The 14992-nt window shown below is 36.3% G+C and overlaps 1 protein-coding gene across 2 annotated transcripts in view; it reads right to left on the minus strand.

Moving 5' to 3' along the window:
- The window catches only part of LOC105500768 (G-protein coupled receptor-associated sorting protein 2), a 47053-nt gene that overhangs the window by 22993 nt on the left and 9068 nt on the right, over positions 1-14992 (minus strand). The window lies entirely within an intron of this gene.

Genomic DNA, 14992 nt, shown 5'->3' on the forward strand with positions numbered 1-14992 from the left:
GTACTTATTTTCCTTTAAATTTCAACTGTAGGAATTCTTTATGTCCTAAGGGGAAGCTAGGTAATTCCAGGGATTTGCTTGTTTCAGTAATGTACCTAGGCTCACTACTTGTTTGGGACCTCAAAATTATCTATTTAATATTCATTTGACCAGTCAATTAATGTGAAATAGAACTTCATCTCTGTGTGTGGATAGGCTTATGTTTAAAATTTCTCAAGTGAGTAACATCATTGAAAACGGCAGAGGAGGAAACTCCAAAACTGCATTCATCCATTAAAGAAAAAATGGTCAGAATCAAATATTTTGGCAGATAAATTATAATTTAAGAATTATAACAATAAAGGGAACATTTAATTTTAAAAAGGTACTAAATTTCAGTGAGAGAGCATTATGGCATTTTAACTTATTGTCTACCATCCTACACTACCTAGCTGGTAGGCAGCTATAGGAGCAGCTGCTTGTGTTCCTGGTGTGGCTTGCTAGGAACCAGAGAGGCAATTTGGACGTTGTTCTCCATAAATGTGGTTTTGTGTTTTGATCTGTCTGAAAGCTCCCAGAGGGGTTAGCTCAGAGTTGTGGTGTTTTTTTTTTTGTTTGTTTGTTTGTTTTGTTTTTTCTTGCCAGCCTTTTAACTTTTATTGAAAGCATTTAAAGGCAAACATACAGGCTGCAGCCTCCTAGGACAAGAAATAATAGAAAGAACAAGGCACAGACAGACCAAAAATCCTGGGGGAAAATGCTAGTGAAGGAGATGATATGTGGGGAGTAAGGGCTTTTAAAAGCCCCTGTATATAAAAAGGAAACAGAAAGCTATGCGACAGATACATGCTCAGAAAACACTGGAGAAAACCCAAAGATTTCACTTCTACCTGACCTTTACTTTAGGCTCTAGCAAGCAGGAAGTGAAGGTCTATGCAGAGATGTAAATGGCCAAGCCGAAAGAGTGCACCAATACAGAGCCAATCTACAAAGATTGTAAGATAACTAAAAACATTTTTTTTAACTTTAGATATTTTTAAAAATATGTTTAATCACTGACCACTGAGATAACAGAACAGAGATTTCAGGGACCAAAAATGACAAAGAATATAGTATTTAAAAATAGATCAGAAAAATCACTAAACAAACAAAAAATCACAACCTACAACAAATAGCAACAAAAAACCCCAAGGAGGAGAGATAACCTCATTTATAAAGTTACCACATTGTAATAATATAAAAATCCAGTTTTCAACAACAAAAAAAGAGGCACAAAAAAAGTAAGAAAGTGTGGTTCATTCACAGAAAGAAAAAAAATTAATAATTATAGTCCCTGAGTAAGCCTAGACATTTGCCACATTAAACGAAGACTTTATACTTTAAACAAACTGCCTTAAATATGCTCAAAGAGCTAAGGGAAACAATGAACAAAGAACTAAAGGAAGCCTGGAGAACTATTATCTCAACAAAGTGAGGATATCAATAGAGATAGAAGTTGTAAAAGAGCACTACATAAAAATTCTGGATACAGAATTACAGCTGGATAGAAAGAATGAGTTCTGATATTTTGCAGATCTGTAGGGTAAATATGGGAGCAGAGATAAAAATCAATAGAGAATAGAAAAGAAATAGAGAGTTTGAATGAAACCAGAAGTTGCTTCCTCCAAAAGATTAAGAAAATTGTCAAATCTCTAGCAAGACTGTCAAAAAAAAAAAAAAGAAAAGAAAAAAAAGAAAGAAAGAAAGAAAGAAAGAATCAACTTACAGAAATTAGGAAGTAGAGAACACATCAGCACAATGCACAATTGCAGAATAGGAGGATCCAGCCCCTGCATCTCCATAGAAACATTGATCTTAACAAACAAGTTTATAATTTGATGTTTGTTCCTAAAAAGCTCATGTTGAAATTTGATGCCCAGTCTTGGAGGTGGAGCCTAATGGGAAGTGTATGGGAGTAGATCTTTCATGAAAAGATTAACACCCTCCCTCAGGGAGGGGGTGAGTGAGTTCCTGTTCTACTAGATCCCATGAGAGCTAGTTGTTAAAAAGAGCCTGGAACCTCCCTTTCTCTGTTACTTCCTCTCTCACCACGTGATCTCTATACACCCTGGTTCCCCTTCACGTCTTCCATGAGTAGAAGCAGTCTGAGACCATCACCAGAAGTAAACGCTGGTGCTGTGCTTTTTGTACAGCCTGCAGAACCATGAGTCAAATAAACCTCTTTCCTTTATAAATAACTCAGCCTCAAGCATTTCTTTGTCGCAACATAAAATGGACTAGACAGATGAGAAAACATTTAGGAGAGCCCAGGTATCTGGCTGAAAGGTTGGAGCTCCCTGCTGTAGAAAAACAAAACAAAACAAACAAAAAAAAAACCCAGGAATAGATGTATTTAAGGGGATAAGTAGGACAATTTCATATACCTATGTCACCCTCCACCACCCACCTGCCCAGGGTGGCAGAGCTCAGGGCCAAAAGAGACCTCCTCAGAAACTGACAGTGGATCCTATGAACTGGTTTGTGTATTCCACCAAAAGTTCCACTCATGAACCTCATAGGATGTTTCACCTGTGGACCTCCCAACTAGCTGACATACACCCTTATTAGTCCACGTGCTCCTTCCCCAAGAGCTGAGACCCTGCATTCACCCACAGATAGTGTGTGTAAGCCTCAATAGACAGCACACAGATACGACCAGCCACTGCAACTCTACTAGATTTGGAGAAAATGTTCAATCTTGACACTTCAAGGCACTGCCATAGAGAAAATAATCAGGTGGCTTTCAGCAGCTGGTATGACATTGTGAAATCAACAGAAGGTACACAATTCCAAGACTTCACCCTCACAGGGAACGAGAAGACTGGAGCAAATAGATCCATACAAAATATCTGAGAGATCCCCAAAATCTCGAATCAGACTCACTTGTGAAGATCTTTACTTTGAGGGGGTTACTGTTTCTTCAAATGTGAAGACAGAGACACAAGGCTTCAAGGAACATGAAGAATCAAGGACACATGAGACACCAAAGGAACAAAATAAAGCTCCAATGGTCAATGCCAAAGAAATGAAAACCAATGAACTTCTTGATAAGAATTCATAATAATTATCTTAGAAAAGTTCAGTGAGCTACAAGATAACACAGATAAACAACTAAATGAAATTTTAAAAACACATGAACAGAACGAGAAATTTAACAAAGAGATAGAAGCTATAAAAAAGAACCAACCAAATTCTGGAGCTGAACAATAACTGAACTGAACACTTCAACAGATAGCTCAACAACATGCTTAATCATGCAGGAAAAAAGTCAGTAAACTTAAAGACAGATCATTTAAAATTATCCAGTACACAGAATGAAAAGAAAAAAGAATGGAAAAGTGTGAAGAATGCTTACAGGACTATGGAAGACCACCAAGTGAACCAATAGATGCATTATGAAAGTCCAAGGAGCAGAAAAAGAGAAAGGGAGAGAAAGCATATTTAAATAAATGATGACAGAAAACTTCTCAAATCTGGAGAGAGAAATTAATATCCAAATCCACGAAGCCCAAAGAACTCAAAACAGATTGAACATAAAAAGGTATTCACCGAGACACATTATGAAAAGTCAATAACAAGGAGAATTTTGTAAGCACCAAGAGAAAAGCAACTCACCACATAAAGAGAATCCCCATAATATTACAAGGGATTTCTTAGAAGAAACCCTGCAGACCAGGAGAGAGTGGGATAATACATTCAAAGTGTTGAAAGGAAAAAAAACCAAAACACTACCAACTAAGAATGTTTTGTCCAGCAAGTTGTCCTTCAGAAATGAAAATAAATAAATAAATAAATAAATAAAAATGTTTCCAGACAAAAAAAGCTGAGGGAGTTTATCACCAATAGACCTTCCTTACCAAATGCTAAAGGGAGTTCTTCAAGTTTACAAACAAAGGGATGATAAATAGCAACATTAAAACATATGAAAGTATAAAACTCACCAGTAAAAATAAGTATATAGTTGAATTCAGAATAGTCTAATACTGTAATGATGTTATATAAATCACTTTCAACTCTAGTATAAAGTTAAAAGACAAAAGCATTAAAAATAACTCTAGCCATAATAATTTTTTAATGAACACACAATACAGAATGGTGTAAACTGTGACATCAATAACTTAAAATGTAGCAGTGGAGAAGTAAAATTGTAGTTATTGTCTCTGATTAAAGTTAAGTTGTTATCATCTAGAATCAATAATAATATTTATATCAGCAATATAAAACTAGAAATCAGTAACAGGGGGAATCTTGGAAAAGTCACAAATACATGGAAGTTAAACAGCATTCCCCTGAAAAACCAATAAATCAAAGATTAAATAAAAAAGGAAATGAAAATTATCTTGAGAGAAACAAAAATGAAAATATCATATACCAAACTTACAGTATACATCAAAAGCCATTATAACAGAGAAGTCTATAGCAATAAATGCCTACATTAAGAAAAACAAAAGATTTGAAATAAACAACCTAACTTTATAACTCACAGAGAAAAAGAAGAAAAAATTAAGCCTAAGGTGATTAGAAAAAAAGAAAATAATCAATATAAGAGCAGAAATAAATGAAATAGACACTAGAAAAACAATTGAAATGACCAAATAACTAAGAGTTGGTTTCTCAAAAAGATAAACCAAATTGACAAACGTTTAGCTAGACTAGAAAAAAGAGAGTAGACTCAAAAAAATCAGAAATGAAGGAAAAGACATTACAGCTGATAGCACATAAATGCAATGGATCAGGAGAGACTACTTTCAACAATTATATGACAACAAATCAGACAACCTAGAACAAATAAATAAATTCCTAAACATATATAACCTACAAAGACTGAAAAAATGAATATGCAGAAAACCTGAACAGACTAATAACAAGTAAGGATATTGAATTAGTAATCAAAAACCTCCTAACAAGGAAAAACCCAGGCCTTGATGGCTTCACTGGTGAATTATACCAGATATAAAGAAGCAATTATAACAATTGTATGAAACTTTTCCAAACAATTAAAGAAGCAATAATACCAATCATATGAAACTTTTTCAAACAATTAAAGAGAAGGGAACACTTCCAAACTCATTGTATGAGGCCAGCACTACCCTGATACCAATATAAGACAGAAAATTAGAAGTCAATATCCCTAATGTATACAGACGTAAAAATCCTCAACAAAATATGAGTAAAACAAATTCAACAACACATTAAAAGGAGCATTTACCATGATCAAATTGGATTTATCCCTGGGATACAAGGATAGTGTGCCATATGCAAATCAATAAATGTGATATACCACATTAACAAAATGACAGATAAAAATCATATGATCAGCTCAATAAATGCAGAAAATGCATCTGGAAAAATTTAACATTTTTTCATGATTAAAACTCTCATCAAATTAGGCATACATGCAAACAACCTCAATATATTACAGGCCATACATGACAAATCTGCAGCTAACATCATATCAAGTGGTGAAAATTTCCTCTAAGATTAGGAATAAGACAAGGATATTTACTCTCACTGCTTCTACTCAACATGGTATTGGAAGTCCTAGCAAGAACAATTAGGCAGAGAAAAGAAATGAAATACATCTAAATATGAAAGGAAGCAGTGAAATCATCTTTGTTTTCTGATGACGTGATCATATATATATATATATATATATATATATTTCCATAGATTCCACTAAAAAAACCTGTTAGAACCAGTAAATGAATTCAGTATAACTGTAGGATACAAAATCAAAATACAAATATCGGTTGCATTTCTAAACCCTAACAATGACCTATCCTAAAAATAAATAAATAAAACAATCGTATTTACAATAGTATTAAAAAGAATAAAATACTTAGAAATAATTGTAACCAAGCAAGTAAATTCTGTACACTGAACAGTACAAAACATTGTAAAAAGAAACTGAAAAAGACACAAATAAATGGTAAGATATCTCATGTTAATAAATTTGGAAAATTAATGTTATTAAAAATGTCCTTATTATCCAAAGTGATCTATAGATTGACAACAATCTCTACTAAAATTCCAATGGTGTTTTTCCCCAGAGAAATAGAAAAAACAATCCTAAAATTCATATGGGACCCCCAGAAGATTCTAAATAGCTAAAGCAGTCTTGAGGAAGAAGAATGAAGTTAGAGGCATAGCATTTCCTGATTTCAAATTACATTAAAAAACTGTAGTAATCCAAATAGTATGTTATTGCATAAAAACAGACATACAGACCAATGTAACACAATAAAGAGCCTGGAAATCAATCCAAGCATTTAAGTCAACTAGTCTTTGACAAATGTGCCAAGAATATGTAACGGAGAAAAGATGTCTCTTCAATAAATGGGGCTGAGAAAACTGAGTATCTACATGCAAAAGAATGAAATTGGACCCATATATTGCACTCTACATAAAAATCAAGTAAAATTGGATTAAAGACTTAAATGTAAGACCTGACACTATAAAACTCCTAAAAGAAAGCATAAGGAAAAAGCTCCTTGACATTGTTCTTGGCAATAGTTTCTTTTGGATTTGATTCCAAAGGCACAGGCAACAAAAGTAAAAATAAAATTTTAAAAAAAGTGTGATTTCACCAAACTAAAAAGCTCCTAAACAGCAAAAGAAACAATCAACAAAATGAAAAGGCGACCTACAAGATGAGAGAAAATCTTAGCAAACTATATATCTAATAAAGGGTTAATCTCCAAAATATACAAGAAACTCCTCTAACTCAATGACAAAACAACCCCAAATATTAAAATTGGCAAAGGGCCTGAATAGAGTTTTCTCCAAGGAAAACATACAAATGGCCAACAGGTATATGAAAAGGCGTTCAGTATCACCAATCATAAGATAAATGCAAATCAAAACCACAGTTAGATACAACCTCACACTTGGTAGGATGACTATTATTTTAAAAGCCAAATGACAATAAGTCCTGGCAAGGATGTGAAGAAAAAGGTACCCTTGTACACTATTGGTGGAAATGTAATTTGGCATAGCCATTATGGAAAGCAGCACCACACTAACAAATTAATGGAGGTTCCTCAAAAAATTAGAAACAGAACTATCATATGACCTAGTTACCCTATACCTGGTTATTTTTCTAAAGGAATTGAAATCAGGATCTTGAAGAGATACCTTCACTTTCCTGTTCATTGCAGCACTATTCACAATAGCCAAGACACAGAAACAATCTAAATGTCTGTCAGTGGATGAATGGATAAAGAAAATGTGGCCAGGTGCGGTGGCTCGTGCCTGTAATCCCAGCACTTTGGGAGGCCGAGGCGGGCAGATCACGAGGTCAGGAGATCGAGACCATCGTGGCTAACACGGTGAAACCCCGTCTCTACTAAAAATACAAAAAATTAGCCGGGCATGGTGGCGGGTGACTGTAGTTCCAGCTACTCGGGAGGCTGAGGCAGGAGAATGGCGTGGAGCTTGCAGTGAGCCGAGATCGTACCACTGCACTCCAGCCTGGGAGACACAGCGAGACTCCGTCTCAAAAAAAAGAAAAGAAAAGAAAAGAAAATGTCACACACACACACACACACACACACACACACACACACACACACACAGGAATATTATTTAGCCTAAAAAAAAGAGAAAAATCCTATCGGTCCTGACAACATGAATGGACCTGTAGTGAAATAAGCCAGACACAAAAAGACAAATATCATATGATCTCACTTATATGAGGAATCTAAAATAGTCAACCTCATAGCTGTGGGGAGTAAAATGATGGTTGATGGGGTCTGGGGGAGGAAAAAATGGGAAGGTGATGGTCAAAGGGCACAAAGTTTCAGTATGCAATATAAATAAATTCTGGAGACTTACTTATGATATTATGATACAAGCAATATATATTTGGTCTCTACCTCAGGTTCTTGGCACAGAGCTCCTAAAACCCTTGTAATTTCCTGAGTAGCAGCAGGCTAGGTGTATCTTTTGATCTAATATTTGGTCTTTGGCCCCAATTCCTGACATGGAGTTCCTAATCCCTTGGAATTTCCTGGGTGATAGGAGTGTCTTTTATTCTAATGAAGCAAGTCTTTGTGGGCTCCTGGATGGGGGCTGGTCAGCAGAAAGATCAAGCTGTGATTAGAAGCTTGGAACTTTCAGCTCTACTCCTCCCCATCCTCTGGGAAGGGGAAAGGGGCTGGAGATTGAGTTAATAATCATGTGTGCCTGTGTGATGAAGCCTCCATAAAAATCCCTGAACTACAGAGTTAGGAGAGCTTCTGGGCTGGTGAACACATCCACATGTCAGGAAGGTGGCACACCCCAACTACATGGGGACAGAAACTCCTCCACTCAGAAACCTTCCAGTCCACACCCTATGTATGTCTTCATCTTGATATTCAACTATACCCTTTGTCATATCCTTTATTAATATAATAAACCAGTAAATTTAAGTGTTTTCTTAAATTCTGTGAGCCACGCTAACAAACTAATGGTACTTGAGGATGGGGTCATGAAAAATCCTGATTATTAGCTGGTAGGTCAGAAGCACTTGTAAAACAATCTGGAGCTTTCAACTGGCATTAGAAGTGGGGGCCATCTTGTGGGACTGAGCCCTTAACCTGTAGGATTTGACTCTAATTCCAGGTAGAGAGTGTCATAATTGAATTGAATTGTAAGACACTCTGTTGGTGTCTGTTGCAGAAAAGTTTGGTGTTTAGGGAAAAAAGCCACATATTTTGGCCACAAAAGTGTTCTGTGTTGTGTTGAGTGGAGCATGTGAGAGAAGGAAGAACATCTTTTTTTTTTTTTTCCTATCAAATACACTAATAAACAGCATAATATCGATAGGTAACAATAATGTATTATATGCCTAAACTTTGCTAAGACAGTAGATATGTTAAGTGTTCTTAACACACACACACACACACACACACACACACACACACACACAATGATAATAAAGGGGATTGGAGGACTCTTTGGAAAGTGATGGATACATTTATGCCCTTATCATTAACATTAAATGTATAGAGCTTTTTTATATGTGAATCATATATCAATTAAATAGTTTTAAAATGAAATAAAATGTGGGGACATTACTAGAGACCTTACAGAAATATGAAGTAGTATAAAACATACGATGGACAATTGTCTACCGCATATTAGATAACCTAGATAAAACGGACAACTTCCTAGAAACACAAAAACTGCCCAAATGACTCAAGAAGTACAAAATCTGATGAGATATAGGTAAAGAAAATGAATCAGTAACCAAAATCCTCCTAGAAAAGTCCAGGATCAAATGGCTTTGGTAGTGAATTGTACCAAACATTTAAAAGTAATTAACACAAAGTTGGGTGCAGTGGCTCACGCCTGTAATCCCAACACTTTGGGAGGCTGAGGTGAGCAGGATCACCTGAGGTCAGGAGTTCGAGATCAGCCTGGCCAACATGGTGAAACCCCATCTCTACTAAAGATACAAAAATTGCCAGGTGTGGTGGTGCATGCCTGTAATCCCGGCTACTTGGGAGGCTGAGGCAGGAGACTAGCTTGAACCCGGGAGGCAGAGGTTGCAATAAGCTGAGATTGCACCACTGCACTCCAGCCTGGGTGACAGAGCGAGACTCTGTCTCAAAATAAATAAATAAATAAATAACACAAATACATCTTGAAGTATTCCAAAAATTAGAAGAGGATGTGACATTTCCTAACTCATTCTATGAAGACATCCTTAAACTGACATCACAGCCAGACAAAAATATCACAAGAAAACTATAGATCAATTTCACTTATGAATATAGATGTAAAAATTCTCAAAAATATCAACAACTATCAAACTGAATCTAACAGCATATTAAAATATTATACTCCATGACCAAGTGGAATTTATTTCAGGAATACATATTTAGTTCAATATATGAAAATCAACATAATACATCACATTAAGAGAATGAAGGAAAAACATCACGTTCTTACAAATTGATACAGAAAAGGCCTTTGACAAATTCCAATTCCCTACCATGATAAAAACACTCACCAAACCAGGAATAAAGGAGAACTTCCTTCACATGATAAAAGGCATTTACAAAAATTTAAGGATGAAAGACTTTCTGCTATAATCAAAAACAAGACAAGGATGCCCACTTTTACTGCATCAGTTCAACATGGTACTGGAAGTCTAGCCAGATAATTAGGCAAGCCAAAAGAATAAAGGCATATAAATTGGAAAGGAAAAAGTGAAACTCTCTCTCATCATTAATGACATGATGCTATACATAGAAAATCCCAAGATCCACAAGAAACTTACTAGAACTAATAAACCAGTTCAACCACCTGTGGCAAACTGCTTATTACCATTCCACAAAGACATAAGAAGCTTGCATCATAATGTCAATGTGCTCGCTGCTACTTTCATTAAAAAAACCTGCTATGAAAACAATGTGTAATTTGTTGTCAATTTAAATAAATTCTGGCATAGATTCCTTTTCTTTTAACTTCAGATTAGCACTTTGAGTAGCATCATTCAGGATTGATCATATGCTCCAACTTTATAACTAAATTTTACACATTTAAATTAATATGAAAAATGATTGTGCTCACTTTGGCAGCACATATACTAAAATTGGAACGATATACAGAAGATTAGCATGGACCCTGTGGAAAGATAACATGCAAATTCATGAAGCATTCTGTATTTTTAATTAAAAGACACAGAATGGCAAGGTGGATAAACAGTCAAGACCCATCAGTGTACTGTATCAAAAGACCCATCTCACATGCAAAGACACACATAGGCTCATGAAAGCAGAAAGAAGGCAGGGTTGCAATCCTAGCTTCTGACAAAACAGACTTTAAACCAACAAAGATCAAAAAAGACAAAGAAGGGCATTACACAATAGTAAAAGGTTCAATTCAACAAGGAGAGCTAACTATCCTAAATATATATGCACCGAATACAGGAGCACCCAGATTCATAAAAAGAAGTTCTTAGAGATCTACAAAGAGACTTAGACCCCCAAACAATAACAGTGGAAGACTGTAACACTCCACTATCAATATTAGACACTGTCAAGACAGAAAACTAACAAGGATATTCAGGACTTCAACTCAGCTCTGGATCAAGTGGACCTGACATATATCTACAGAGCACTCCATGCAAAAACAACAGAATATACATTTTTCTTGGTACCACGTAGCACTTACTCTAAAATCGATCACATAATTGGAAATAAAACACTCCCCAGCAAATGCAAAAGAACTGAAATCATAACAGTCTCTCAGACCACAGTACAATCAAATTAGAACTCAAGATTAAGAAACTCACTCAAAACCACACAACTACATGGAAGCTGAACAACCTGCTCCTGAATGACTCCTGGGTAAATAATGAAATTAAGGCAGAAATCAAGAAGTTCTTTGAAACTAATGAGAGTAAAGAGACAAAGTACCAGAATCTCTGGGACACAGCAAAAGCAGTGTTAAAAGGGAAATTTATAGCACTAAACGCGCACATCAAAAAGCTACAAATATCTCAAATTAACACCCTAACAACACAACTAAAAGAACTAGAGAAACAAGAGCAAAAAAAAACCCCAGAGCTGGCAGAAGACAAGAAATAACCAAGATCAAAGTTGAACTGAAGGAGATACAGACATGAAAAACCCTTCAAAAAGTCCATGAATCCAGGAGCTGGTTTTCTGAAAATAATAATAATAACAATAATAACAAAATACATAGACCACTAGCTAGACTAATAGAGAAGAAAATATAGAATAACCAAATAGACACAATAAAAAATGAAAGAGGATATCACCAATGACCCCACAGAAATACAAAAAACTACCAGAAAATACTATAAACACCTCTATCCAAATGAAGTAGAAAATCTAGAAGAAATGGATAAATTCCTGGACATATAGACCCTCAAGACTGAACCAGGAAGAAGTTGAATCCCTGAATAGACCAATAACAAGTTCTGAAATTGAGGCAGGAATAAATAGCCTACCAACCAAAAAAAGCCCAGGACCTGACAAATTTACAACTGAATTCACCCAGAGGTACAAAGAGGAGCTGGGACCACTTCTTCTGAAACTATTCCAAACAACTGAAAAGAAGGGACTCCTCCCTAACCCACTTTATGAGGCCAGCATCATCCTGATACCCAAAACCTGGCAGAGATACAACAAAAACAGAAAAACTTCAGGCCAATATCCCTGATGAACATCTATGCAAAAATCCTCAGTAAAACACTGGCAAAGAGAATCTAACAGCATATCAAAAAGCTTATCCACCACGATCAAGTTGGCTTCATCCCTGGGATGCAAGTCTGGTTCAGCATATGAAATCAAATTAACATATTTTATCACATAAACAGAACCAATGACAAAAACCACAAGATTATCTCAATAGATGCAGAAAAGGCCTCCGATAAAATTCAACATCCCTTCGAGTTAAAAACTCTCAACAGACTAGGTATTGAAGGAATATACCTCAAAATAATAAGAGCCACTTACGGCCGGGCGTGGTTGCTCATACCTGTAATCCCAGCACTTTGGAAGGCTGAGGCAGGTGGATCACCGGGGGTCGGGAGTTCGAAACCAGCCTGGCCAACATGGCAAAATTCCATTGCTACTAAAAATACAAAAATTGGCCTGGCATAGTGGCAGGTGCCTGTAGTCCCAGCTACTTGGGAGGCTGAGGCAAGAGAATCGCTTGAACCCTGGAGGCAGAGGTTGCAGCGAGCCGAGACTGTGCCACTGCACTCCAGCCTGGGTGACAGAACAAGACTCCACCTCAAAAAAAAAAGGAAAAAAAAGAAAGAAGAGCCATTTATGACAAACTCATAGCCAATATCATACTGAATGGGCAAAAGCTGGGAGCATTTTCCTGAAAACCAGCACAAGACAAGAATACACTCTCTCTCCCCTTCTATTTAACATAGTATTAGAAGTTCTGGTCAGGGTAATTGGTCAAGAGAAAGAAATAAAGGGTATTCAAATAGGAGGAGAGGAAGTCAAATTGTCTCTGTTTGTAGATGACATGATCCTACATCATAGACCATATTCTGGACCATAAATGAAGTCTCAATAAATTAAAAGGATTCAAGTTACACGAAGTATATTCTCTGGTTACAATGTAATTAAATTAGACATCAATAACTGGAAAATCCCCAAATACTTGAGAACTACACAGCATACATCTAAATAACTAACTCTTGGATCAAAGAACAAACTCAAAGAGAAATCAGTAAGTAATTTCAAACTGAAGAAAAATGAAAACACAACACATCAAAATTGTGAGATATAGCTAAAGTAGTATTAGAGGGGAATCTGCAGTACTAAAATACCTATATTAGAAGAGAAGAAAGGTCTCAAATCAACGGCCTCAGTTTCTACTTTAAGTGACCAGAAAAAGTAGAGTGGCTTAAACACCAAGTAAACAAAAGAAATAATAAATATAAAGGGAGAAACCAAGGAAATAGAAAACAGTAAAACAATAAAGAAAATCAATAAGACTAAATGCTAGTTCATTGAGATGGTCAATAAAATTGATAACCCTCCAGGCAGAAAAATTTTTAAAAAGAGAGAGGAGTAGACACAATTAGTAACATCAGGAATGAGAGAGGTTAAGTCATCAGATACTCTACAAATGTCAAAAGAATAATAAGAAACTGATTAACATGGCTGCGGTAAAACAGATACTCACATATATTGCTGGTGGCAGTAAATACTTACAGTACCCCTTTGGAGGGAAATTTGAGAATACGTAATAAAACTACACACATGCACTTACTATTTGACCTACCAGCACCAAACCTAGGAATCTGTGAAGATACACATCCAAACATACACAAATACTGTATATTTTCACAAGGTTATTCCTTCCAGTATTATTTGTAATAGCTTAATATGAGAAACAAATGTCCACTCATAGGAAAGTGAGTAAATAAATTATGGTAGTGACACAATAAAGCACAATGCAGCTGTAAAAAATAATGTGGAAGACATTTATGAGTTGGCTTCAAATCTGTAAAATGCAAAAAATATAGAGGTTAATATGACTAATATAATTTATTTTTTCTAATATATTGTCCTAAAAGAATATGGTATCATGTGGTTATCTCATAGACCTGAGCTATGACCAAAAGAGTTCAACACCAACTAGGAGGTGTCACCAAGAATAGGTGCAAATCACCAAGTCTAAAGCATTGGCCATAAAACTGAAACAAGGAAGAAAGCAAAGGGTATACAGAGGGGAATCTGTAAGACAGTCTCTGTAGGTGGTTCTCAGAAAGACCCTTTCCCTGAACTTTAGGAGGAGGGGGCATCAGATGGAGCAGCAACCCTTGTCATCAGATGAAAGGGCACTGTTGAGAGCACAGTTTGAGACTGGCTCCTTTCAGGACCTCATATCCAGGGCAGATCCTCAGGATGTTGCTGCCTGAGGTTGAGATCCAGAAATTGACCTGGGGGTTGAGGATGCTGCTGCCTGAGGTTGAGATCCAGAAGTTGACTTGGAGGTTGAGAAACATAGAGTATCCCAATGAAAATTCCTACATGAAGAACCCAAAGCATTTAGGCTACCTCCTCTTGAGTCTCTGTTTCCTCCTTTCTTCCCTAGAGCTGAAAATTGAGGTTAATTCCTCCCTTGGATTCCCAGCCACCTAGAGCCTTGGAGCAAAAGGCGGATGTCCATGTTCCCCCTCCCCACCTAAGACATGATTAGAGGGTTGGAACTTTCAGCCTCACCCCTTGACCTCCAAGGAGAGGATAGGGGCTGGAGATTGAGCTAATCACCAATGGTCAATGATTTCATCAATCATATCTATGTAATGAAACCTCTACAAAAACCCTAACTGTCTGAGATTTTCCAGGTTGGTGAACTCATTCATATTCTGGGAAGGTGGTGTACCCCAAATCCACATGGATGGCAGCTTCTGCATTTGGGACCCTTCTGGACCTTGCCATAATGTACCTCTTCATTGGACCTTTTTTTTTTTTTTTTTTTTTTTTTT

This window comes from Colobus angolensis, unplaced genomic scaffold (genome assembly GCF_000951035.1).
Source record: "Colobus angolensis palliatus isolate OR3802 unplaced genomic scaffold, Cang.pa_1.0 Scaffold685, whole genome shotgun sequence".
In the NCBI taxonomy this organism is placed as follows: domain Eukaryota; kingdom Metazoa; phylum Chordata; class Mammalia; order Primates; family Cercopithecidae; genus Colobus; species Colobus angolensis.